The sequence below is a fragment of the Mesoplodon mirus genome, assembly GCF_964341445.2.
Source record: "Mesoplodon mirus genome assembly, chromosome: 14".
Taxonomy (NCBI): Eukaryota; Metazoa; Chordata; class Mammalia; order Artiodactyla; family Ziphiidae; genus Mesoplodon; species Mesoplodon mirus.
In genome coordinates this window covers 13,457,498-13,481,117 of record NC_138990.1, presented here as the reverse complement: position 1 = coordinate 13,481,117, position 23,620 = coordinate 13,457,498, and the positions used below count along the sequence as shown (strand labels likewise).

At 46.3% G+C, this 23,620-nt stretch overlaps 1 long non-coding RNA gene across 1 annotated transcript in view; it reads right to left on the bottom strand.

Annotated features, from left to right (window-relative positions):
• Positions 1–14,247: 14,247 nt before the first annotated feature.
• LOC309816064 overlaps positions 14,248–23,620 on the bottom strand; it is a 57,286-nt gene continuing 47,913 nt past the window's right edge. The window contains exons 2-3 of the long non-coding RNA XR_014295957.1: positions 17,987–18,184; positions 14,248–14,547 (exon numbers count right to left, since the gene is read on the bottom strand). This is a non-coding gene — a long non-coding RNA (uncharacterized lncRNA). The remainder of the gene's footprint in view (positions 14,548–17,986; positions 18,185–23,620) is intronic.

The following is a 23,620-nucleotide window of genomic DNA, read 5'->3' as shown; positions in this document are numbered from 1 at the left end:
CTGTGGTAAGTTGTTGGTATTACTGGCCCACACAAGGGTGTGTGTGTGTGTGTTAGGAGGATGAGAATAGAAACAGGGATGGGGAGGGAGGAAAGTTTTATTGCTGAAGAATGTTGAATTTGGAGTCAGAGTGGGGCTCAGATTCCAGCTCCATTACTGTCACCCCATAATAAGCCTCAGCTTGATCTCAGGTGAAAAACATGGAGATAATTCATCACCTGGACCGGATTGTTATGGACAGTGAATAAGATCACATGTGCAGAGACCCTCTGCCACCCCACAGAAGACTCAGCCTTTCTTATTAAGTGGCCCAACATGCGTTAGGAGCTCCACAAATATGGCTTCCATCCAGGAATGATTCAAGGGACCCGTAATCATATTTGAGGGGCTGGCACCGTCTGGGCAAGACAAAAAGCCCCGTTCTTTCCTGATTGGACGTTAGGTGCTAATAATTCGAGTCACCTCCTGGGTGTGACCCTCAGCCCCGTTCTCAGATGCCGTGTGTGGGTATCCGTCACGTCGCACGTCCCTAGGGAACATGCAGCTACTCCATGGATAGACCACATGACCGCCTGGGAAGCAGATGGTCCTGGCAGTGTAACCCACAGACTGAAGACGGCCAGTGGGCAGAAGCAAGGTGTGAGCCGCGTTTATGCTGGCCTTCGTGATGGGGGACATTTAGGATTCCGGAGGGCAAATGGAGCAGACCTGCTCTCTGTCACCCAGCAAGGTCTGCCCGGAGAGACGCTGTTTGTTTACCTGCCACATCCTTTAGTTTTTATTGCACTCAGTTGCCTTGTATATTTAACGGGGAAATTTGCTGAAGTGGTTACTAAGCCACAGGGAATAAAGGAAGGGAGCGGGGAGCCCCTCTCTGACCCTGAGGTTGGCAAAGTCACCTCCTTAATCAGACCTGTGCTGGGCTACGACGTTATTCACGTTTAGGGCATTAAGCCTGGAAGCTAAAATTGTAGCAGGAGCTAACTGGAGTACAGGCAGCCTGTTTCTGCCATAGATTTATGATGTTTACTCAGCGATGGATGGGAACTTTCAGGGAAAGGCTTTTCCCTCCCTCTCTTCACAGTACATTGTCAGTCCACAGTGATCAAGGTCCTGACTTGGGGATGAGTGTGCGGAGCCTTTTTAAAAATGTCTTCATGGACGAGAAGAACAGATCCTGTATCTGACCTTCACCAACTGTTCCGCGCTCAGTTGAAGGAGCTGTCAGCGGGACGAGGGTTTATTGCGGGACTGAAGGACCGCGTTGCTTTGCCCGAGATGCCCTATTGGGTGCCATCCACACAGGCCCGATGTTGAATCAGGAGCATCTGGCCACTGTGCCACCGCGCCAGAGACTTGAAGAATCCCCGACAGAGGCCTCCACGCTCCCTGCCGAGGGTTGGTTTCCAGGTTCTTGGAGCTGATTGCTGGAGACTCCAGAAAAGGGAGGTCTCCCATTTCCCAAGTTTTCGTACCTCCTTTCTGTGATGAGACACAGAAAAAAGGAGAGCCATATGTTTCTGTGTCAGTCTAGACAGAACAAGCCTTCTGGACCTACAGAGTGAGGGAAAGGCATCGACTCTCAGAGGGGAGCCCCTTTCTGGAAGTAGGTTCCTTACTCGCGTCCATCCTGCACTTGGACCCGGAGGAGAGGAAATGCACAAACCCTAAAGCGCTCAGGAGCGTTTATCTCCCCTGTTCTGGTCCTGTTGGTCTTTAGTTGTATGACTTTGCCTTGGGCCTGGTGATGGGTGATATACTGGGGACAATAATACCAACCACATAAGGTTGGTTCACAAACTAAGTTCACATTTTAAACAGTTTGGTTAAATAAACCCACTCCGAGTACCAGCTTTGCCACTTCCTAACTGGGTCTTTTGGGACAAGTCATTTGCCCACTCTTGAGTCTTCATTTCTCCATCTTAAAATGGGGAGGAATGGGCCATGGATGAGTGTATGGAAGTGCTTTTTTAAGACAAATATGCTCAAAGGTTTTCAATAAACATTATTTTCATGTCTCAATTTGATGGAAAGATGTATTTCTCCTTAAATTTAAGGAGGAATCAGAGGGGATCGTCTTTCATGCTGAAGTTACAAACACCAGCATAAATCAAGCTACAAATCTATTTTTACAGGCACTGGGAGGGGGGGATCTAAATGACACCCCAACATGTTACTCTTAGAGAATTTGAAAGTTTTGCCTAATTTGAACCCTGTAATTTCACAACCTTTTCTTTAAGAGAGGCCCAGCTTTCCAGGGCTTGTGTTTGTTTTGTCATTTAAGCCAGTGTGGTGCAACAGATATAAAGTAGGCACTACTTTTTTCTTTTTTTTTTTTCCAGTAAACACTAGAATTTTCCTGTTTGAACTCAATATAAGAAACAGGGAGTATTTGCCACACTCGGGGAGCCCTTTTCCTAACAGGGGTTCAGGAGAGGAGAGCTGAAGGAGATTCAAACGTGACTAGCAGTGGAAAGACTGAATTGTTGGGGAAGATTTATTTACCAGTGGAAGGAATACTTTCAAATATACTTTTCTCGGGGCACACCACAACTTCCATACAAGTGTTTATGTAACTTTGCAAAGCACTTTCGAGATAGAAACACACACGTGCACATACACAGGAGCTATATTTAGTAATACTACCCATGCAGTCTTTGCCTTAAAAACTCCTATTTCATCATCTGGCTGGACAGCCAGCAGTCTAGTCATTACTAGGAACCCAGGGAGGAAGAGCCCTCTAGATACTAGAATCAACCAATCAACCAGAGCAGGGACAGCAAGCACCACCACAACTAAATGACTTTTTCAAGATTACAAGTGCATCCTAAAACAGCACACAATTTTTCCAATGTCAATAGTTTGAAATGGAAACAATGCAAATCAGCAGATTTACAAAACCAAAGCAGACTCACAGACATAGAAAACAAACTTATGGTTACCAAAGGGGAAAGGGGAGGAATAAATTAGGAGTATGGGATTAATAGATAGATCAATAGATTAATACACTCCAGTATGTATAAAATACATAAACAAGGACTTACTCTATAGCACATGGAATTTATTCAGTATCTTGTAATAACCTATGATGGAAAAGAATCTGAAGCTGTGCATCTGAAATCAGCACAGTATCAACTATAGTAAATCAACTATAATTTAATAAATAAAATTTTTTAAAGAAAAATAGTTTGAAATGAATCAAGAGGAAAAAAACTATGAACTGCAGGCAACTGAATTTCTCAAAAATATTTTATTTACGAGTAAAGCCTCACAAATGAATATTCAGCCTTACCAGTCCCAAGAAACGTTGCACTGACTGATACCCTTGTCAATTAGAAAGGTCAGAAAGTGAAGGAGAAGTTTCCATTCTGTAGTATTTACTGACGTCTCCCCTTGTTTGATTTGGGAGAGTGGTGATTTACAGAGCTATTGCAGTGTGTGGAACAGTTTGCTGGTAATGCAAGCTCAGGCCTTCCAGAACTAAACCTTCAGATGAATTGCGGGGGACCAAAGATCTCCTTAGGCTTTTCTGCAGAGTAGACTCCTATGTGTGTATGCTCATAACATTTACAGAAGTGAGGTGCCTGGAGAACAGGAAGGGGGTGCTTTACAGCACAGGTAAGCTCTGATTAGGAGTATGAGGTCATCCATCAGATAAAAATATCATACACACAACCTGGATGTTAGCCCATTCTTTAATTTATTCTGGAAGAAAGGAGGGGAGAATGACGGGACCCCAGAGCCTTAGGAATTGACTTCCCGCGAGCTGCCTCTCTCAATACATTTTGTGGTTTGCTTCAATCACATCTTTAAAATTGGTGGGAATATAAATTGGTGCAGCCACTGCAGAAAACAGCATGGAGGTTTCTTAAAAAACTAAACGTAGAACTGCCATATGACCCAGCAATTCCACTCCTAGGTATATGTCTGACAAAGCCAAAAATAATAATTCAGAAAGGCACGTGGACCCCAACATTCATAGCAGCACTATTTTCAATAGCCAAGATATGGAAACAACCTAAGTGTCCATCAAGAGATGAATGGATAAAGAAGTGGTATATATATATATACATATATATATATACACACACACACACACATATATATATATATATATGTATATATATACACACAATGGGATACTACTCAGCCATTTACAATAACATGTATGGACCTAGAGGGTATTATGCTTAGTGAAATAAGTCAGACACAGAAAGACAAATACTGTATGATATCACTTATTTATGGAATCTAAAAAATACAACGAACTGGTGACTATAACAAAAAAGAAACAGACTCACAGATATAGAGAACAAAACTAGTGGTTGCCAGTGGGGAGAGGGAAGGGGAAAGTGGTAAGATAGGGGTAGGGGATTAAGAGGTACAAACTACTATGTATAAAATAAATAAGCTACAAGGATATATTGTACAACACAGGGAATATAGCCAGTATTTTACAATAACTATAAATGGAATATAACCTTTAAAAACTGTGAATCATTATGTGTACCCCTGAAATTCATATAATATTGTACATCAACTAGACCACAATAAAAATAAACAAACACATAAATACATAAATAAATTTTTTTAAGTTTTGGTACTTTGTTTCATCTTCTCTGCCCCCTTCTCCTCTGCTGCTTCCTCCTTCTTCTAAGAGGGCAGGAAGAATCTCTCTTAGAAGTCCTATCAACCCTGCCCTATATCTTAGGAGACTTGAAACATCATCAGTGTCCTTGGCTTCCCTTCCAATGGGGGCATGACTTGAAAGGTAGGCTCTGCCAGTCTTCACCTGAAGAGACACAACAGTTGTAGGTATAAAAGTCAGGAGAGGAAGAGTTTTCAGAGGCTGGGGTTGCTGTGGGGTCTTAGGAACATTCAAGGACTTGCCATCATCCACGATGAGGCTGATGCGACTCCATCACAACTTGATATGGAGAGGGTTTCTCTTTTCCTCCAACTATTTCAAAGCAAGTTACAGATCTGGTGTTTTGACCACATCTCCCTGAGGCTTCACAGCCCAAAGGTCCTATCTTCACTTAACAGTTAAGAAAATTACAGGGTAGAGGTTAAATGACAGTTTCAAGTGAAAAGCTCATGCTACAACCTAGATCTTCCTTGTTCTGGTTAGTTCCCTGTCCTGGTTCTCCTTTATCACAAAATACTCTTGCAAAATCTACCCAAGGGGACCATGTTAGTAAACAGTGATGGCTGAGAGCCACCTGCCTGGAGAAAGAAAGGCTATTACATGTGTATCTTAAGGCTCAGCCTTTGCTGCCAGGACTTCAGATGCCCTCTTGACTTCCATTAACATCTCAGAAGTTACAAGGGCTGGAAATGGACCAAGATGGTGAGCCAGGGCCTGAATCTCCAGGGAAATGAAGTTCGGGGAGTTTCTAATTATAAACAACAAACTGGAGTTTGGATTGGTTGTTTTTCTTGTCTCAGAAACCTTCTACAGAATGACTTTTCTCCCTTTATTGTGTGAGGTTTGCTATTTTTTGAATTGGTGTGTTTACACATTTTAAAGTGTTTTTCATAAATTTTTGGTGACCAAGCGTCTCCTGAAGGCAGAGTTAAGAAGCAGAATAATGAAGCTTTTAATCATGCACGAGACTGACAATTAGCTAATAAAAATCCTTTTTTTCTTCCTATTTCCTCAAAAGGCAGTTCTCAGAAAAACAATTCATTTACTGTATGAACCCTGTTTACCAGCAGGGTTAAAAGTTCAGGAAAAAGAAAGACATCAAAATATTTACATTAAAGCAAATCAATGTCCCTCTACCATGTCTGGCTCTGCAGATTTAAGATCAGGCCCTTGTCACACTGTCACGGCAGAGGAAACCGTGCTCTGGCTGCCTGGCCCTGCACTGCTCTGGCTCACTCTCTCTCTACCTCTTTTTTTTTTTTTTTTTTTCCCTGAGGCTGCTGTCTCTGCTTCCTTTGCTTTCTAGATCTTTTCTTCCTTTTGCTATGATTTTACAGCTTAGGTCATTAGGACCCCATCTGAGTATTTTTGCTGATGGTCTATTTCTACCACTTCCTGATACACTTATTATTTCTTAAACCTCAATTTTTATGCTTTAAAATAATAGGATGATGGCCACCATTTATTGAGTCTGTACTCTGTGCCTGGCGTTAGGTTAAGTGCTTTCATACTTCGTTGCAAATACCCTCCTAGGTCGGCGTGGGAAGCATTATTCTCCCTAGTTGATGATTTTGGAAACCGAGATTCCAAGAGATCAAACATGCAGACCAGAGACCCTGCAGACCAGACCTGGGGCCCGACGGATCAAGTTCTGGAATTTATGGCATCTCCATTTCTCCAACTCTAGAGGAAGGGCCCCAGCACTGACCATGCCTCCAGAAGTACTTTCCGGGGTCATTCTTGCCTCGGGAAGAGACAGGTCAGGGAAAGTCAGGTGGCCCCCAGCTAACGTGAGCAGAGGGGAGAGCAGGTGAGGGCTGGGCAGGGGAACATGCCGGCCATGGGCCAGGCCAGCCATCCTCGCCCGTGGTCAGCATCTAGCCACTGTGCTGATCACTGTGGAAACCTGGCCTTGACCAAGAGAAGGACCCCGCCTGGCTGCGCCTGGCGGCCACTGCAGTCTGCCCAGGAGGGTGCAGTACAGGGTGCCAGCTGGGGACACCGAGCTGAAGTGAGAAGCTCATCTCTCCTCACGCACGGACACTGGGCATGAAATGTAGAGTGAGGAGCGCTCCTCGAGCGCCCCAAGTCAGTGAGCAGGGCAGAGGGAAGGGGCTTCCAGAGTGATTCTGCCCTGCGCACATCCTTCTTGAGGCCCTACTGTGTGCCAGTCACCAGCTGGGCATGAACACCATGGCCTGGGCCCACCCTCGAGGGCTCCGGGTGCAGGTGGTTCAGGGCCTGGACTCACCAGGCCCAGAAGGTGTCCCCATCCCTTCCATCCACGTCACCTCTCAGAGTGGCTTCCCCAAAGTGCCGGGACGGGGGTGGCGGTGGGAAAAGGCCTCCCTTTCCGCGGTGTCAGGTGGGTCTGAAGGGAGACTACCAACGACCCCCGAGGGCTCAAAATCATCCCCCCCACCTACCCATTTCCACACACAGACACACCCACTTGCCACCTGTACATACTGTAGACACACACACTGCAACACACACATGCACACACAGACCACAGGCAGTCAAAGGCACAAACACATCACACAACACACCCCCCAGGCCTCCACGCCCACTCCACCTGTGCGCCCTGCGAAGACACTCGCCACACACGCAGGAACACAGGTGCTCACGCACCACAGACACCCACGCTCAGCCACGCACGAAGCACACAGGCCACACACACACACACTGAGCGCACACACGTGAGCCACAGACACCTGTACCCATGCCACACACGTGCCAGCCCCACGTCCAGGCTTAGGCACGCGCACACGTACACACCACACACAGCAGACACCAGCGGTGCCCATACCCGCCCATCCACGCACCACACCCACATCACACACCCACACCACACGCACGGGCCACGGGCACCCAGCTCACGTCTACCCACACACCGCACCACATCACACACACCACACACGCAAGCGCGTGTGAACACTCGCACCACAGACACACGTGCACCCCACAGTACTCACGTGACCACACACACACACACACACACACAGGTGTACATGCACGCACTCATTCTCACTCCCTCCTTTGTGACTCTGCTAATTCTAGGGCAGCCCTGCCAGAACCGTGGATAAACTGCCGAACCCCCTTCCTTCTGGAAGAGGTGACAGCTGTGTGCAGGAATTAGTGTTTCTAAAGCAACTTCTTGGGAAAATTAAAAAGCAGATAAAAGGTGACCTAGAGATTTTTTTGCCCACTATTTTATTGTCCGAACCAGGACATGTCTGAGAGTGAAAGGCAGAGCGGAAAGGAATGAACAGGCACTGGCATGGATGGGATCGTCCTGGGCAAACACGGTCAATGGTTTCCTCCCCTAAAGGGACTGTTGTGCTGTGCTGCCTCTAGAGGCTCCAAAGATGAAAAAATAACAGAATCAGAACTGGTGGGAGCTGGAGACAGGACACTAGTAGTTTTGGATGATAGATTTCCCTCATTTTTTGCTTTTCCTTCTCAAATGGCAGCGTTTCATGGTTCCTTATCCTGACCCTCTTCTCCATCTCATTGATTCTTGAATGGCCCCGCCATTAGCTGAGGGCTGGAGGCCTTCCTGGGGCCCCAGGAGCCTCTGTCTAACTGATTTCCTCACCCACCCCATGAGCTCCTCAGAAGAATAAAGACCAAATTCACTTAACCAGCCTTTCTTCAGCACCTACGTCAGGCAGGCATATGTTGGGCTTTGGAGGTGAAAGGTGTGACCACAGAGTTCTGACCTCAAGGGGCCCAGAGAGCAGAGTGAACAGCTGTGCTCCCCGGTCCCCTGGGATCTTGTTGAAAAGCAGATACTGGTGCCAAGGGGCCAGGGTGGGGCCTCTGCCTTTTTCACCCACCCTCCCACCACACTTTGAGAATCAGGCACTTTTCAGAGAACAGGTGTGTCCACACCTGACCCTTTTGTGACTGAGGGTCCTCACCCAAGGCTGGCAAGAGGCAGGACCACCATGGTCGCTGAGTGACCCCAGAAGATGCTCGTGGGCTGCCACCCTCCTGCAGGGCTGCTGCAGCAAGAAGGGGACCAGGACCTCGCACAGATCATTTGATTTCCAATCGTTCCATTTTCCATGATGCTCTAGTATCTTCCTTCCAACTGGCACTTACCATTCACAGTCCTTCGTAAGGAAAAATGGCATTTGCTTGTTGTACATATTTATAAAATGTAATACAGAGAGGCAGCCTGAGAGGGATGAGCAAGGCCAGACTGCTCTGGATTTCGACCAAGATGAACCATCACATTCCTAGTTTTGTGATTTGAAACAAAGGGAAACTCAGTTTTCTCAGCTGAAACAAAAGGATAATAATCCCACCTCTGCGGCCGGTTATGAGGACTGGAAATAATGCCGTGAATCACCAAAGAGCTGGGATGATTCTCAAGGTGCACCTTTAGTAATCCATCTACTTAGCCAGTCATCCCTGAAAACGCAGTACCTGGAGACCTGGGAAGAGCAGGGACTCCCAGCTGAAGGATGGGGTGTGGAGTGGCTGTGTCCCATTCCCAGCCATGGGGACTCCGATGGCTTTTGAGATCCAGATAAGTCATGGGAAAAGAGAGACAGACCCGGGATTACAGAACTGAGAGCCTCACACATAGGCAGACCTTCACAAGGGAATCCAAGTCTCACATCTGGAGACATCGGTGCTCCCCAGGTGCTTGTGAGTCAAGGCTAGACTTTCCCCAGGTAGACTCCCTGCCACTGAATCAAAGCAAACGTGACTCGAAAGTACTTCAGTCTTAAGAAAAAGATACTTAAATCTAGAAATTTCAAATAGAGCCATTTTTCAGAAAGCCTCAGCCTCCCTAAGCATGCTGCAGCTCGCCTAAAACTATGAAACCCTCATGGCTTTTGATAACGGAGTCAGAACCCAATGTGGGGGTTCACAGGAGTGAAGCCGGGCCCCGCTGTTTCCATCACAGTGCATTTCTGAGCCAGATGCTCACGTGGGGAGCAGGGGAGGAATGTGGCTTCTCCCCACGAAGTTTCCATCTCCACCGGGTTCATTTTCTCTTACTGGCATCTCTGATGAAAAGGGAGCACGTGGACTCACCAGCATGAGGGGGAAGCCACCTGAAGCCCAGGGGGGCAGCCCGTGTGTGACCATGTCCATCTGGACAAGTCCATGGAACCCTAGCTCAACCATGTTTGTGCTGTGACGGAAAGACATGCAGATCTAACTTCAGAGCAACTTGCAAACAGCTTAGAGATACTGGAGTGAAAAGGAGAGGGTCTGGAAGACTGGGGACTAGTAAATATCACCACCACTTTCTAAAAGAATGGGCTCTAAAAACTACAGAAGAGCAAACTCACTCCAATTTCCGGGCAAGCCCAGAAGAGGTGTGAGGCAAAGCTCACAAGCCTTTGGGAAGAAAGTGGTGGTCTCTAAAGAGGCAACACGAGTTCTCTAAGAGAAAGTCATTCCATGCTAACCTCATTTCCTGTTTTGACGAGCTTCACCAGAACAGTCGATTAGGGGAATGCCCCAGAAAGTGTGTCTTGCTTTCAGTAAAGCATCTGAAAACCTCTCATAGGATCCTATGCACATAAGATACAAAGGATGGGCCAGAGGATGGTGTGAGCAGAAGAATTCACAGTTGGCAGGACAGACATCCCAAAGAGGTCCACTCACGGCATGGTGTCAATCCTGCTACCTTGAATCCCACTTCAGCTGCTGGAGACGGCCAGGCTGGCCGCCTGGGAGGTCTTAGTTGGACAGACTATTCAGTATTCTCTCCCCTGTGGCAGGTATGGTTTGAAATGGTTCTCTGCAGCTCGACACATAGAGAAGGTTAAAGATTCCAAGGGGACGGTGTCATTCTGTAGCTAGTTTTGCACCAGTTATAACCATTGGAGGGAAGAAGAAATGTTTCCATGGAGGGTCACAGGGCCCAGTCCTGTCACCATTTAAAAAATAACTTGACAGAATGGGTAAACAGGGAGGTCCTACTGTATAGCACAAGGAACTATATTCAATATCCTGTGATAAACCATAATGGAAGAAGAACATAAAAAGAGAATGTGTGTATATATATATATATATATATATATATATATATATATATATATATATGAATCACTTTGCTGTACAGCAGAAATTAACACAACATAGTAAATCAACTGTACTTCAATATAAAATTCAATGAATAACTTGGAGGGAGACACTGAAAGCATATTTATCAAATTACAAAACCTTCTGGTTTTGAAACCAGAAAAAAATGGTTTCAAAGAATCAACTCATGGGCTTCCCTGGTGGTGCAGTGGTTGAGAGTCCGCCTGCCGATGCAGGGGACACGGGTTCGTGCCCCGGTCTGGGAGGATCCCACATGCCGCGGAGCGGCTGGGCCCGTTAGCCGTGGCCGCCGAGCCTGCGCGTCTGGAGCCTGTGCTCCGCAACGGGAGAAGCCACAACAGTGAGAGGCCCACGTACCGCAAAAAAAAAAAAAAAAAAAAAAAAGAATCAACTCACATGAGTTGGAAAGCTGGGATGTAACAAGACAGAACCCATGTGAAGTCCTACGTTTCCTTTCAAACCACAACTCACTGTAGGAGCCCAAAATCGGGGTACATTTGATTCTAGACATGCTACAACTACTTGAGTGTGGCTAGAAATGACAAAACAACACCTCAGAGTCTTCACCTTTACTTGTAAATTCTTTCCATAATATTAAGCTCTTGGGAGTTTGTGACAAGCCCTAAAAATCCCTTCCCTACTTATGGGACAGCCTTGTTGTGAGGACAAAATAAGTCAAAGATGGTAAAGTGCTTTGAAAAAGGGAAAGCTCTGAAATTCAAAATAGTATTATTATTTGTTGTAAGGTGCTTTCCCTCCAAAAAAAGAAAAAAAACATCTGACAGTCTGCAAGCGAGAAGCAGAAAGTGATTCAGCGTTGGCTTCTGTTTCTCCAGCTCTAAGCCCAACCTGGTAGAGCTTGCCGAGCTGCCGAGCTGAGCCCAGCTCAAAAGCCCGAACACCTCCAAAACTCCAAATCCCTCTTCTGGCAATCTGCTTTTCCAAAAGCTCTTTCTGGAAGGCCTGCTTCCCACTGCTTCAATAATCATTCAGAAAGTTCCCCTTCCAGGGCTGGGTCTTCAAAGATGCAACCAGGTAAATGGCCAGAGTGAACGCCAGATGACTTCAGTTGGGGGCTTAGACTTTTGCAAATATCTTAAATTCCTTTCAATCCCACCACTCTTCCTGCTGTACAAGCTCTGGCTCAAAAGGTAGGTGAAAAATACATTGCAGGCCCAAGACATGAGAGCAGGCCTTAGTCAAGGTAACAGACAGGGACAATGACCTTATACTTCTTTCAGGGTCAGTTCACTAGGCAGTTACAGATGTCAAGAGTTGCCCTAGACTGAGCTGTCTGGTAGAACTTTCTGTGACAATATACATGTTCTATTATCTGAGATGTCCAATATGGTGGCCATCAGTCCCAGGTGGCTATTTATATTTAAATTAATTAAAATAAAAAGGAATTAAAATTTTTGTTCCTCAGTTACACCAGCCACATTTTAAGTTTTCAATAAATACTTGTGGCCAGTGGCTACCATAGTGGACAATAAAACCCTAGACCAGCAGTTCTCAACCTTGGCTAAACGCTGGACTTACCTGGGGAGGTTTAAAAAACACTGATGTCTGTGCCTCCCCCCCGCCCTCCCCTCAACCAGATTCTGGTGTGATTAGTCCTGGTGGAGCCTGGGCATTTGGATGTTTTAAAACTCCTGGGTAATTTTAATGTCTGGCCTGGGTTCAGAACCATTACTTCAAACATCTACCCACAGGGCACGTCCACAAACCCACGACTGGGCCTGGGTTCCTGGCACTCTCGGGGTCTTTGTCTCTGCTGCCCTGTGATACTTTTCTGCACAGTTTCCTCCTCTTCTAGAACCCAGAGAGGTGGAACCAGCAGAGGTGGAAGAAAAGAATCTCAGAGCAGGGTGGGATCTTGGGAATCATTTCATCTGGTCTTCCTAGTGTTCTGCGAAGGAAATTAGCAGCCAGAGAAGTCTGGTGACTCATCCGAGGCAAGGATGAGAGCCCTGTCCTCCAGACACTCCTCGGAGGACAGATGCCTCTACTACATGGTCACCTGTCATCTTCCGGAACGTCAGCAAACACAATGTAACTAACTGAAGGATGTTTATTAGCAATGCAAAGCTTGGTTTCAGATGAGAATCTGAAGATCCAGAGGGCAGATAGCTCATGATCGACCTTTCCTGCTGGGCAGTGGCCTGGCAGAAATCCTGGGTCCTCTCCGAGGCTACTTTGTCTACCTCCTTAGCTCATCAGAGTAAAGGGACTGGCAATTTCCTCATCCACCAAACAGTGGTTAGGATACTGGGCTGCTCAACCTCACATCGTTGCTCTGAGAAGCGGTAAAAGATAATGGATCCAGTCAACACATCATCAGTGAGCGGAGTGTCAGGTGCTGGGGACAGACTGAGGGATAAGACCGACTAGAACCTGTCTTTATAGAGCTGAAATCTGAGGGGCAGGTGAAGGGTGACAGCTAATTAATAAGTGATAAAACAGGATAACTGGGGGGGGGCGGGTCTCTCAGGACAGGTGGTCAGAGAGACCCCTCTGAGTTGGGGACCTTTGGGCTGTGACCCGGATATACATCTCGTATATACTGTGCTAGGCAGTAGGGAGTTCTGACATGATCACCGTGGTCTACTATTTATCTACAGATAAATTAATTCTGAGATGTGTGAAACAGTCCAACGCAGTCATTTGAAATTATACTTGCATGTCTGCTAAGCTTAAACGTGAAGACCGACAGGAATTGCTGGAAGGCTACTCCCAATGGCCTCTTTGGCCAGGTCCCCAGGAGGATGGAGATGTCTTACTAAGGGTGGGGGAAGAGAGTGGGGACCACCCCGCGCCCCCCACAGAAGGGATGCTCTGACATTTACTCATTTGAAGGAATGTTCAATTGCCAATTCCAGGCGCTCCGATGTGAAGGGTGGACTTAAGAAATCAGGGCATCTAAGGGACATGACCGTGCTATCGGTCTGTGATGAACTGCCCAGTACCTCCTACACTCGGTGAGCGAAACCCAGCGATCGATGCCCACGCACAAGTAGGCTAGAGGTGCTGAGAAGGCTGGGGCAGACTTGATCCCATCCTCAGCCTTGTCTCCAGAACGTGGCCCACGGGATGCCCCAAAGAAACCTTTGTGGAATGAAGAAGTGAATGGGTGACTGATGTGTGGAGGAAGGGAGCAAGGCAGCTGAGAAGACAGAGGTCTCCAGTAGCAAGCAAGCTCAAGGCTGCTGATAATTTGGGGGCACCATTTGTAGATCATGATCAGAGAGGGTGTGGGAAGAGACTCCCAAACATCTCCCAGTGTTTTCCTCAAATGTTAACATGCTAATACTGACCCTTGAGAGGCCTTCCAGAGAGAGAAGAAAAGGCAGGGCAAACCAGGCTGAGTAATAAGTGATTCAAGTTCAACACGCTTCTTCTAGACGCTGTCATAACGATCTGTGTGGTTATGGCAGAGTTGTCCTGTGGTCCTAGAGAAACGAATCTCAAGTGTTATCTGGTAACCTTTCTATCAATATTTAAACATAACTAAGAAGCAGACAATCCACTTTTTTTTAGTTATGCTTTTAATGAAGGAAAAGGGATGAAGACACACAGAGACTGGCCAGATACTAAGAAACCGACCAGACTAGACCATAACCACAATATCGCAGAGACATCATCACTGAATGTGGAGGCCCTTAGAGTCCATGGCAGATGGAGTCAGGTCCCAGGGCCAGCCCTTCCCCTGCACTCGGCTGTGGGCAGCAGGTAGAGGTGCTGCAGGGGGCTGAGTCCTGGTTTTTCGGTGCCTGTGTCATTTTCGAGCAAGTGTGTCATAAAGCTTCCTGTTTAATCTCCCAGTTATTCTGAAACAAAAACATGCACGAAAAACACAGGTCACTGCCAACCGCATTGAGACACAGTCACTCCAGTACATGGAAACCGAAAAGGGAAAGACAGATCTTAAATGCCACAGTAAGATGGGGAATCAAATTTATCAGCATCTATTCAAACAGTGATAATCAACAAAGATTGCGGTGCGGATAGGGGGGGCGGGCATCGGTTTAAAAATAATTCACAAGAGACTGTGAAGGCAGATGTTCCCAGAAGCCCACTGCCTGTTTACTGAAAAGTTGAAGTCAGTTCTGCCCCTCTGGGTCCAGGTCTAAGCCTGGGGCACACCGAGACCCTTCCCCTATGTGCTCCTGTTGGTCTAGCTGAAGTCACACAGGACTCTCAGGACAACCCTGGTGTTTCCCCAGGTGATGTCCTGAACACCTCTCCCCAGGGGTCCAAAGAGACTTAAAAGAGGTCACCGTGGAACTGCAGTCCAACGAGGGTGGATGAGGAGGATGGTGGCTGAACCTCTGGTCCCCCCTCCTCTTCCCATCCAAGAGAGCTGGGCTCCCAGGGACATCACAGCGTCGTGATCAGACAAGCTTGTACTGAGCAGCCTCAGCGAGGCGGAGGGAAGGAGAGATGGTAAGAGGGGGGGCCTTGACCAAGCAAAGACCCTGAAGACAGCACAGGGTTGAGAACAGCCCCCAAACCTATGATTCTATTAAAAACTGCCTTTGCCACTTGAGACCAGCCCCCAAGCAGCACATCGTTTGCGGAATCTCATTCTTAGTTCTCCCAAACAAGTGAAGGGATACTTCGAGAGACTGACAAAAGGATGGCTTGATTCATAAATACGAATGGTGCCACCTCCCCCCTCCCCAAAGACCGGCTTTGTGCTTAAATCAGATGCTTGGAGTAGGAAGAGAGGGGTGGAGACAGCATGGCTATGGGAGCAAGGTCAAATCCACACCTGCCTGCTATTCCCAGCCATATTCTCTGACCAGCCAGTACTGATGGTCAGAGAAGAAATGGGCTCTGCCCATGACTGCTCAGAGCTTCCTTGAGGACCCTGCAATCCCCTCCACAGGCGATCTGCCCCAGAGGCAACCCTGAGTTCACGGGGAAAGGCAGCTGCCCTGGCCGCTCTCCATTTCCTGACTTTTGTTAATGGCACAAATTTATTTGCAAAAAGGTTGGGGTGGGAGGGGCTGCATGATTCTGGAGAAGCTCCATCCTTCCGGGAGACATTCATTCACAATGCACAGTAACATGCAGAAGACCCTGAGAAGTTAGGAAATAAAAAAAGCCGTTCACATTAGTTTCTTGTGTGCTTCCCATATATATCTGGAGTGGAACCCCTCTTACACAGGAACCTCTGCTGGCAGGGTTCCACAGGGCAGCAGACAGCAAAGCTTCTCTTTGACTCAGTCCTTGCTGTCCTGACACTCACACGACAGTTGTGACAGTCTGCATTTATTTCTTGAAACTCTGTATTGTTTTTCCTCAATATCTTCCCCAAATGCCCTCCACATGTGAGTTGGCTGAAGCACACAGACTCCTGCAGCCTTTATTATTTTTTTCTCAGAGGCCTCCTATCCTAGTGGCACTGAAATACTGGCCGTTCGGAGAGAGGATGAGCCTGGCTGTGTGGTCGCTAGCATTCTGGGGAGAGCACTGCTCAAGTGAGCCTGCTGGGAAAACCAGCTTCCTGACGTGTGTTCTATGAGCTAGCATTTTCTAATGTGACCATGTCTGAATCTGGGCCCAAGATTTTATACGCAGTGCCTTCCTGGGTGGGCAAAGAGAAACAGGAACTAAGAAATGCATCAGTGGCTGACATGGGTGGAAGGGGCGACCTTGTTCCTTTAGTCTGAAATAGAGAGACAGCGTAGGAACCTACGCTCCACTCCAGTTACCCTACTTCTGAGTGGGGAGGAAAAACCAAAGTGCAGGAGCCCAGGCAGGATTTGGTATGGACCACCCAACCACGTGGACTTGGACCAGGATCACAGAGTGAGAGGTGAAAGGGCTGGAAGGATCATCTGGTCAACCTGCATTTGACAAGCACACAGAACAAGGAAGTCGGCAATCTTCCTAAGGTCACACTGGGAAAGACATTGCTGGGACCGAGACCTGAGTCTCTCCTACCTTCGTCCCTAGATTCTGAATTGCAGCTTTCCACTGTAAAACCTGAGCTAGTTTGTGTGCGAGCTTTTGCACGCATAAGTCATATCCTGAGTGACTTCACGTTGACCTGGCTGTCTAGTTAACACTGAAGAAACCCAAGATGGAACATCCAGGAACTCTAAAAGATTTGCCCCTAATTCAGAGCTGATCACACATCTGGCTTCCCTTATGCCAGCGGACACTGGGAGGGGGTGGAGACCACCAGTGCCTCCCCTGTGTTAGGACATTCCTAGAGAATCTTCTGGTCACACATTACTTCCTTATTCTTACTCCCAGCTTGGCTGAGCTGTGCTGTTTCTGCAGGTCTGTAGCATTCAGGGGGCCCCCAGTAGGTCTCCCCATTGTGGGTACCCAGCTCCGCTTTCCCTCAGATCTGAGGGATGGCCTCAGGGTCACGTACATCACACTGTGAATACGAGTCCTCATCAGGGGCCTGAAAGGCAGCCCAGGCAATCTTCTGGATGCTCCCCGAGTCAGCTCCCAGATCACACCCTTTTGGTTCCTAATGGCAGAGGAAAGGCTTCTAGCCTGGGAAACTGAGAAGGGGAGAGACACAGCAGCTCAGACGCCCATCCCTGGACTGGATGGGTCACCGGTCAGTGCCTTTGCCCTTGATTCCGTCCAAACTTCTATTTCCCAGGCAGTAAGTACCAGGGCAGGGGTGTGGGGAAGCAAGGAGCACAGACTTCAGTTTGCTGTAATATCCATGACACTGCCAATACCTCAGTGCCGAAAAGCCAGACCAGAGCCCCCAGCCACCCATGTGCAAAACACACACTCGAGCCCGCTGTGCATCAAGGGTTCCGTCAACGCTTAGGAAAACAACCGGCCAGGCGCTCACATCCTGTTCGTGTTGGCTCACGTTGGATTCGGACAGGCTTGGAAGCCAAATTTTTTGAGCTTTTGAAACAGTTGCCAGGAGGGTGGGACCCGCTAGACAATACCAAGGTGTTCTCTCTCAGGAATCCTTGGCTTTTACGTCTCAGAAAGTTAAAACCTAGAGAACATGCTCAGAAAACGTCATCGCTTTTTACAGACTAGTTTTAGGGATGAGTGATGTGGATCCCGTATGTAGAAGATTAAGTTTTTGTGCTACTAGAGACATGAGGGCAGGGGAGAGAGGAGCCACCGTTGAGGGGCCCCCTTCCTTTGCTTCTGGGGGGGGCCCATTTTTAGAATGAAAGCCACATAACTCTGCGCAGACTTAGAACCTCTCCTGAGGGGACCTCCCCGAGAAGCAGTTTTTACGAAGTGTGCCACGCATCATTACAGACTTACCCGTGGTTCAGAAAGTTTCAGCCTTTAGCTAATCCGTCAGCAGAGTGCGAGCCTCCCCCAGGGCTGCCCCGAACACAGCCGGGTCCTCTTGGCCATCATTTGTTGAGCTCATCCCATCCGCTAGATACTGCTCCAGATGTGTGTGCTCCCTTAAGCATCCGCCCTCTCAGGTTGCTGCTTCAGGAGCATCTCTCTCACCTGGGGGGCAGGGGAAGTTCAACCACCAGCCAGTACATGGTGGCACCCAACCTCCAGTCCAGCATCCTGATCTTGACACCCTGCCTCCTTCTGGGATGAACAGGAGCTCACAGGTGATTCAAATACCCTGAGCCCCTGAGGATCTCGGAAGTTTGCCCACCTTTTGGTACCGAGAGGGACCCACAAAATACCTCCCTCTGTTAATACTAAAGGTTTCCACTAACGGAGGTAAGAGTGGGCAACCCAAGGGCTGGGCCTCACTGGATTATTTCCTGATCTAGTCAGTACCATCCCCCTCACCTTGGTCACTTTCTCTATCCATAAAAGAAAACCTACTTTTCAAAGAACTAAACCTCAAAAACATTTTAGCAGATCTATAGTCCGGTTGACATTGCAAAAGTTCAAAATTACAGGTAACCTTGCTATACCGTTACTAAGAGATGCAAAGGGCCTTCTGAAAGGCTGGTTTTACCTCTAAGGTTGGTCTAGAGCACACGAAGAGCAGCTCAGGATTAGAGGGAAAATGGAGACAACCTACAGGCTTTTAGGTTTTCCAGTCACCCATGTTCCATGGCCCTAACCAGTGGTCCTCAGTGTGGCTCTCTGGATCCGCAGCATCACCCGAGAATTTTCAGAAATGCAAATTTTCAGGGTGTGCCCCAGACCTTCTGAATTGGAAACTCTGGTGATGAGACCCAGGGATGTCTGTTTTCACAAGCCCTCAAGTGATTCCGTCGCACGCCAAAGCATCACCAGTAGTGAGTGATACCTGGGCCACGGGCTAAGTCCCTGTGACCGTGGTGACTGCCGGTCGGCCATCTACTGATGTTCTCAGTTTGGTCAACTGTACCCAAGCTCCTCACTGGATGGCTCTGCCCCAGGATCCCCAGAGTAGGAGGAAGAAGCCAGCAGCCCAGAAACCATCTGAGACTTTCAACATGTTCTCGGGGTGACCTCGGGAGAAATGTTGGTATGATTCATCCCTCAATCCCCTTTTCCAGTTGCTGCTCATGTGTATAGCGTGGGGCAGGCACCATGGGATACTACACCTGCACCCGGGACTTCCCCTCCGCATCACACTTCTTTCCTGGCCAAGCCCCACCCTCCCACACTGTAGCCTTCCTCTCCCCCGCTCTCTTTGCCTGAGGAGAAATCTCGAGCCAGCTGTCTACTGGCATTTCTCTCAAATAGGAGACTAGAAAATGTCTCCACCAGCTTGACCCTCCTGACGGCCACCCTGGGAGGAGGGGGGAGCAGAACCCACTCTGCTTTGGGGCCCTGCTCACGTCAACACCTGATGACGTGGAGGTGGGAAGCGCCAGCCAAAGTCTCACAACCGGACAGGTAGGAGGCAACACATGACCAGGTCAAAAAAAAAAAAAGGTAAAAAAACAGAGTTTGTTTATCATTTTAAAAAAACGAACCTCATACAGGAAGTATGAGAAGAAGAAGAAGAAAAACACAAACCCAGGCTATGACACTGAAAGTGTCAACACTGGATACAGACAAGATGAGGGCTCCTCAGTTTCCATTCCCACTTTGCAGGGGCGGTGGGAACAGGTAGGGTAGGGCACCAGGGGAGCGTGGGGACTTACAAACCACGGGGATGCAACAAAGAAGGGGACCGTGAGTCACGAGGCACAGCCTTATCAGACACAGGGCAGTGTGCGTGGGGTAGGACGATGTCCCATCCAGGGCCCTCCCTGCAGGTGTGACTGTCCCAGCCAGACTTGGGGAAGAAGACACCTAAAATGGAAACTGCCCTCCGACAGCATCCCACGCGCCGGCGTCTCCCACCCCACCTTCCACCCCTTGTGTGTTTCAGGTCAAGACACAGGAGTTACCAGATCATGATCACCTCCCCCCACACACTTCCCAGAAGTGCAAGTCTAGCAGCAGTCAGCTAGAGAGACCCCACCATCCCAGGCCTACCATCAAGCTGGGGGCTGTGCAGACCTTCAGGACCACAAGCCCAAACTGGCCCGACTTGCTTTGGTTTGAGGGACACTGACATGAGGCCACCCAAGGCAGATAGGAGTCAAGTCAGATGCCTAACCCAGAGCCATCTGCCCTCTCTGAAACGTGGCTCAAATGGATTTTTTTTTTTTTAATGGGGGCATGGGATTCACAATGTCCACCCAAGAATTCAAATGAGGGAAAACAATGAGACTAAAGAACATTTCCTCTTTCACAGCACAGAACAGTAGAAGGATAGGAAATAGGAATCTTCCCTTCCCACCATAAAAAATAAATACAAATGTTCTAAAATGTGCCCACACTGAAAAGATACCAACGAAAGGACTCCAAGTCATGACTGTCGCTGTCAAAGAAAGCCATTTAAAAAAGAAAGACAGAAAGAAAAAGAAAAAACTCTGCACACCCAAAAATCTCAAAATAGAACCAAAACCTGCAAATCATACTCAGGCGTCTATTATGAACCGATGTTTTAGCATGCTGTTGAAAAGGTTAATAATTTTCCTACCGAAACTGAATGTGGGTTGTGAAAGAACATTAAAATGAAGAAAATTTCCCCGTGGCTGCTATTTTATTATCACCAAAGCCATCAAGTTTCAGTTTGAGTTATTTGTATTTATTTGTGAAAACAAAGATTAGATAACTAAAAACATAAACCTCATCCTAATTAATGCCCTGGAGTATCTGATTTTTAGAACAAAAAAAAGAAGAAGAAGAAGAAAAAAAAAGACCATCAGACACACACTCAAGGCATGAGAATTCAGAACAACAGAGAGGAGAGAGAGGATGCTGTTATCTCGTCCTATCACTTGAAAAAATGTATTGTCTCACGTAAAACATTAATATTTGTTTACAGCCTGTGACGACCACATGAGAGGCAATGGGTACTTCCAGTTGTTAAAACTTTTGTCAACTGTATGCTCAGATAGGGAATTTTTTTTAAAACTGCAAACTATCATTTTTGTTTTACACTTGCAAAAATGCAGTCACAGCCATATATTTCCACGTTGAGTCTTGAAAAAAGGGAATTTACAGTGCTGCTTGAAAAGATCCAATTATGAGCTTCGAGACGTTTACAAGCAGGTGGAGCCCGGATGAAACGTGGGGTTTAGGTGCAAAGCTGGATTTTAACTCAAATGTGTCTCAGATGCCAGGGGAGCAGCTTATTTTCTGAAGTTTTAAAAGAAATCCACTCGCTGAAATGGTTAATCAAAATTAGGGGTGAGCAAAAACCTCTCTCCACGTTCCGCCCGCACAACATAAACATCAGAATGAAAAAAATAACATGCAAAAAGACCTGCAGTGGTCTCACATCACCGAACAAACTGTTTTTCTACCTATTTTGTGTTGCTGGCTTTTGTTATCTGCCCAATCGGCAAACTGTGGCCAATTTTGTCATGGTTGAAGCAGACATTTTGTTCCCAAACTGCTTTCAACATTTTAGCTACTAAATAGTTTGAGTGATTGAAGAAGCCACAATACAAACAGAAAAGGTACCTAATCTTGCTAAATTAACCCCTTTTTCAGGTTACAGTGACACACACACATAAAAGATGAAAACAAGAATTCTAGCAAATTCAAATTCTGAAATAACCTAAGTAGAGTTTCCTGGAAACAAGAATAATTAATGATTAACCTACAGATTGGATTTTGAAACCAACTACATGACATTCCCTGATTCTGACCACATGACACCATGAAAAGTGCTTTTAATGACACAACATGTAATTTTTATTTTTCATCCACACACATCAAATGTTGTGTGAAAGTGAAGAGCAAAATTCTAAAGGACTCAACTGAATTATGCTAAAGGAAAAGAATCGGTTAAGCAGTTATTTACTACTGAAAATAAATGACACCCACGTAGTTCATCTTATATATTAATATTGAAACCAAATAGCAGTCTTCTACCACAAATCATTTCATTAAAAAAAATAATGAAACTAGTTAAAATGAAAACACAGGGTTTTATTTGATGAAACATTAAATATTCAGATCAAAATGATAGAAAGCTGCCATGGCTTTTCAAAATTTGTTTATGCTGAATGCCAACAACAAATTGAAGATAAAAAAAGGATGAAAGAATCCTCCCTAAAAATCCAAGAATTAACTAATTGGAAGAAAAGCAGAATTTCAGACAGAAGACTTAAGAAAACTCTTCTCTGTTTGCAATCCTATCTCATATTTGAAGGTACAGCATTATGTACATTTTTAGCCTTTTAAAATACCAGCATGCCCACACACTATCTCAGATTAAACCAAGGAGAAAATGACACATTCTGAAACCATTTTCTAAAGCTCCTTTTCCTGATAACACTAAGGCACTCACAATCAATTTAATGACTTTCTAAAAAGCCCAAACAACTCTCCATAAAGAGACAGAATTGTTCACAACAGCCTGCAGACATTTCTAGATTTTACAGGCAATACTAAGAGCATTAGTCCTTGCTATTTACATTTAGAAAAACTAAGCTGTTTTCAACATCTATATCAGAAAGAAATACTGCTCAGTGCTTTGGCTAATTAAATACAGGAACAATTTGAAAAACCCCAATAGATCCAGCCCAGCAGTCCCCTGATTTCAAACAATTTAAAAATTAGTTAATTCTTTCCCCTCCATATTCTTTGCACAAATATATATTCTCCTAATCTATTCCTACTTGAAAATTCTTAAGGCAATAAAGAAAGTAAACACCCACAGAGGGTAAGAAGTCATTTCTTCTGAAAGTGGATTTCTTCCTAAAACATAGGGCAGCAAAATAAACACTGAAAAGCACTACAAACAAATAACACAACTCAGGATGAACACTGAGAACATGTGCTGATGGACAGAAAACGTTGGAGGAATTTTCAATCCTTCAGAAGGATGGATACATTTGTGGTGAATTTACAGCATTCTCAGGGAGAGGATGGCAAGGCTTTTCGTAAACTTGAACTGAAGACAATATCAATGTAATAACATCTTCTGGTCAAGAGAATGTGTTAGGCTGTTCAACATCAGACATGTTTTAACATGTGATTCAGAATTTACACACTTCTTGTTTTTATGATCCAGCTCTTTCAATATTATGGGACTGATCTGACGCTTTAGAGCAGGCAGCCTGACTTGTGTAAGACAACGGCGTTTAAGAACAAACCAAAAAACCTTGAATGAACCCTACAATGAAAGATGACAGGGAATAAAAAGTCTCTGGGAATCACCTGAATTTGTTACTTGAAGACATTTTCTGTATGAGTATCTTACCCTAGAATATCTGCCCTCACCCTTAACCAGCATCATCGAATATTCACATTCAGAAAACCCCTGACCTTAGCTAATGCTTGCCTCTTAAACCACATATATCCCCTTCCCCCGACCTAAGACTTGGAAATGATTGTGATTTTAGTCATCTGGAAAGAGTGAAACATGACATGATCTTCAAGCACTTTCTTCAGAACCGTCGTCATTTTAACTCTGTTTTA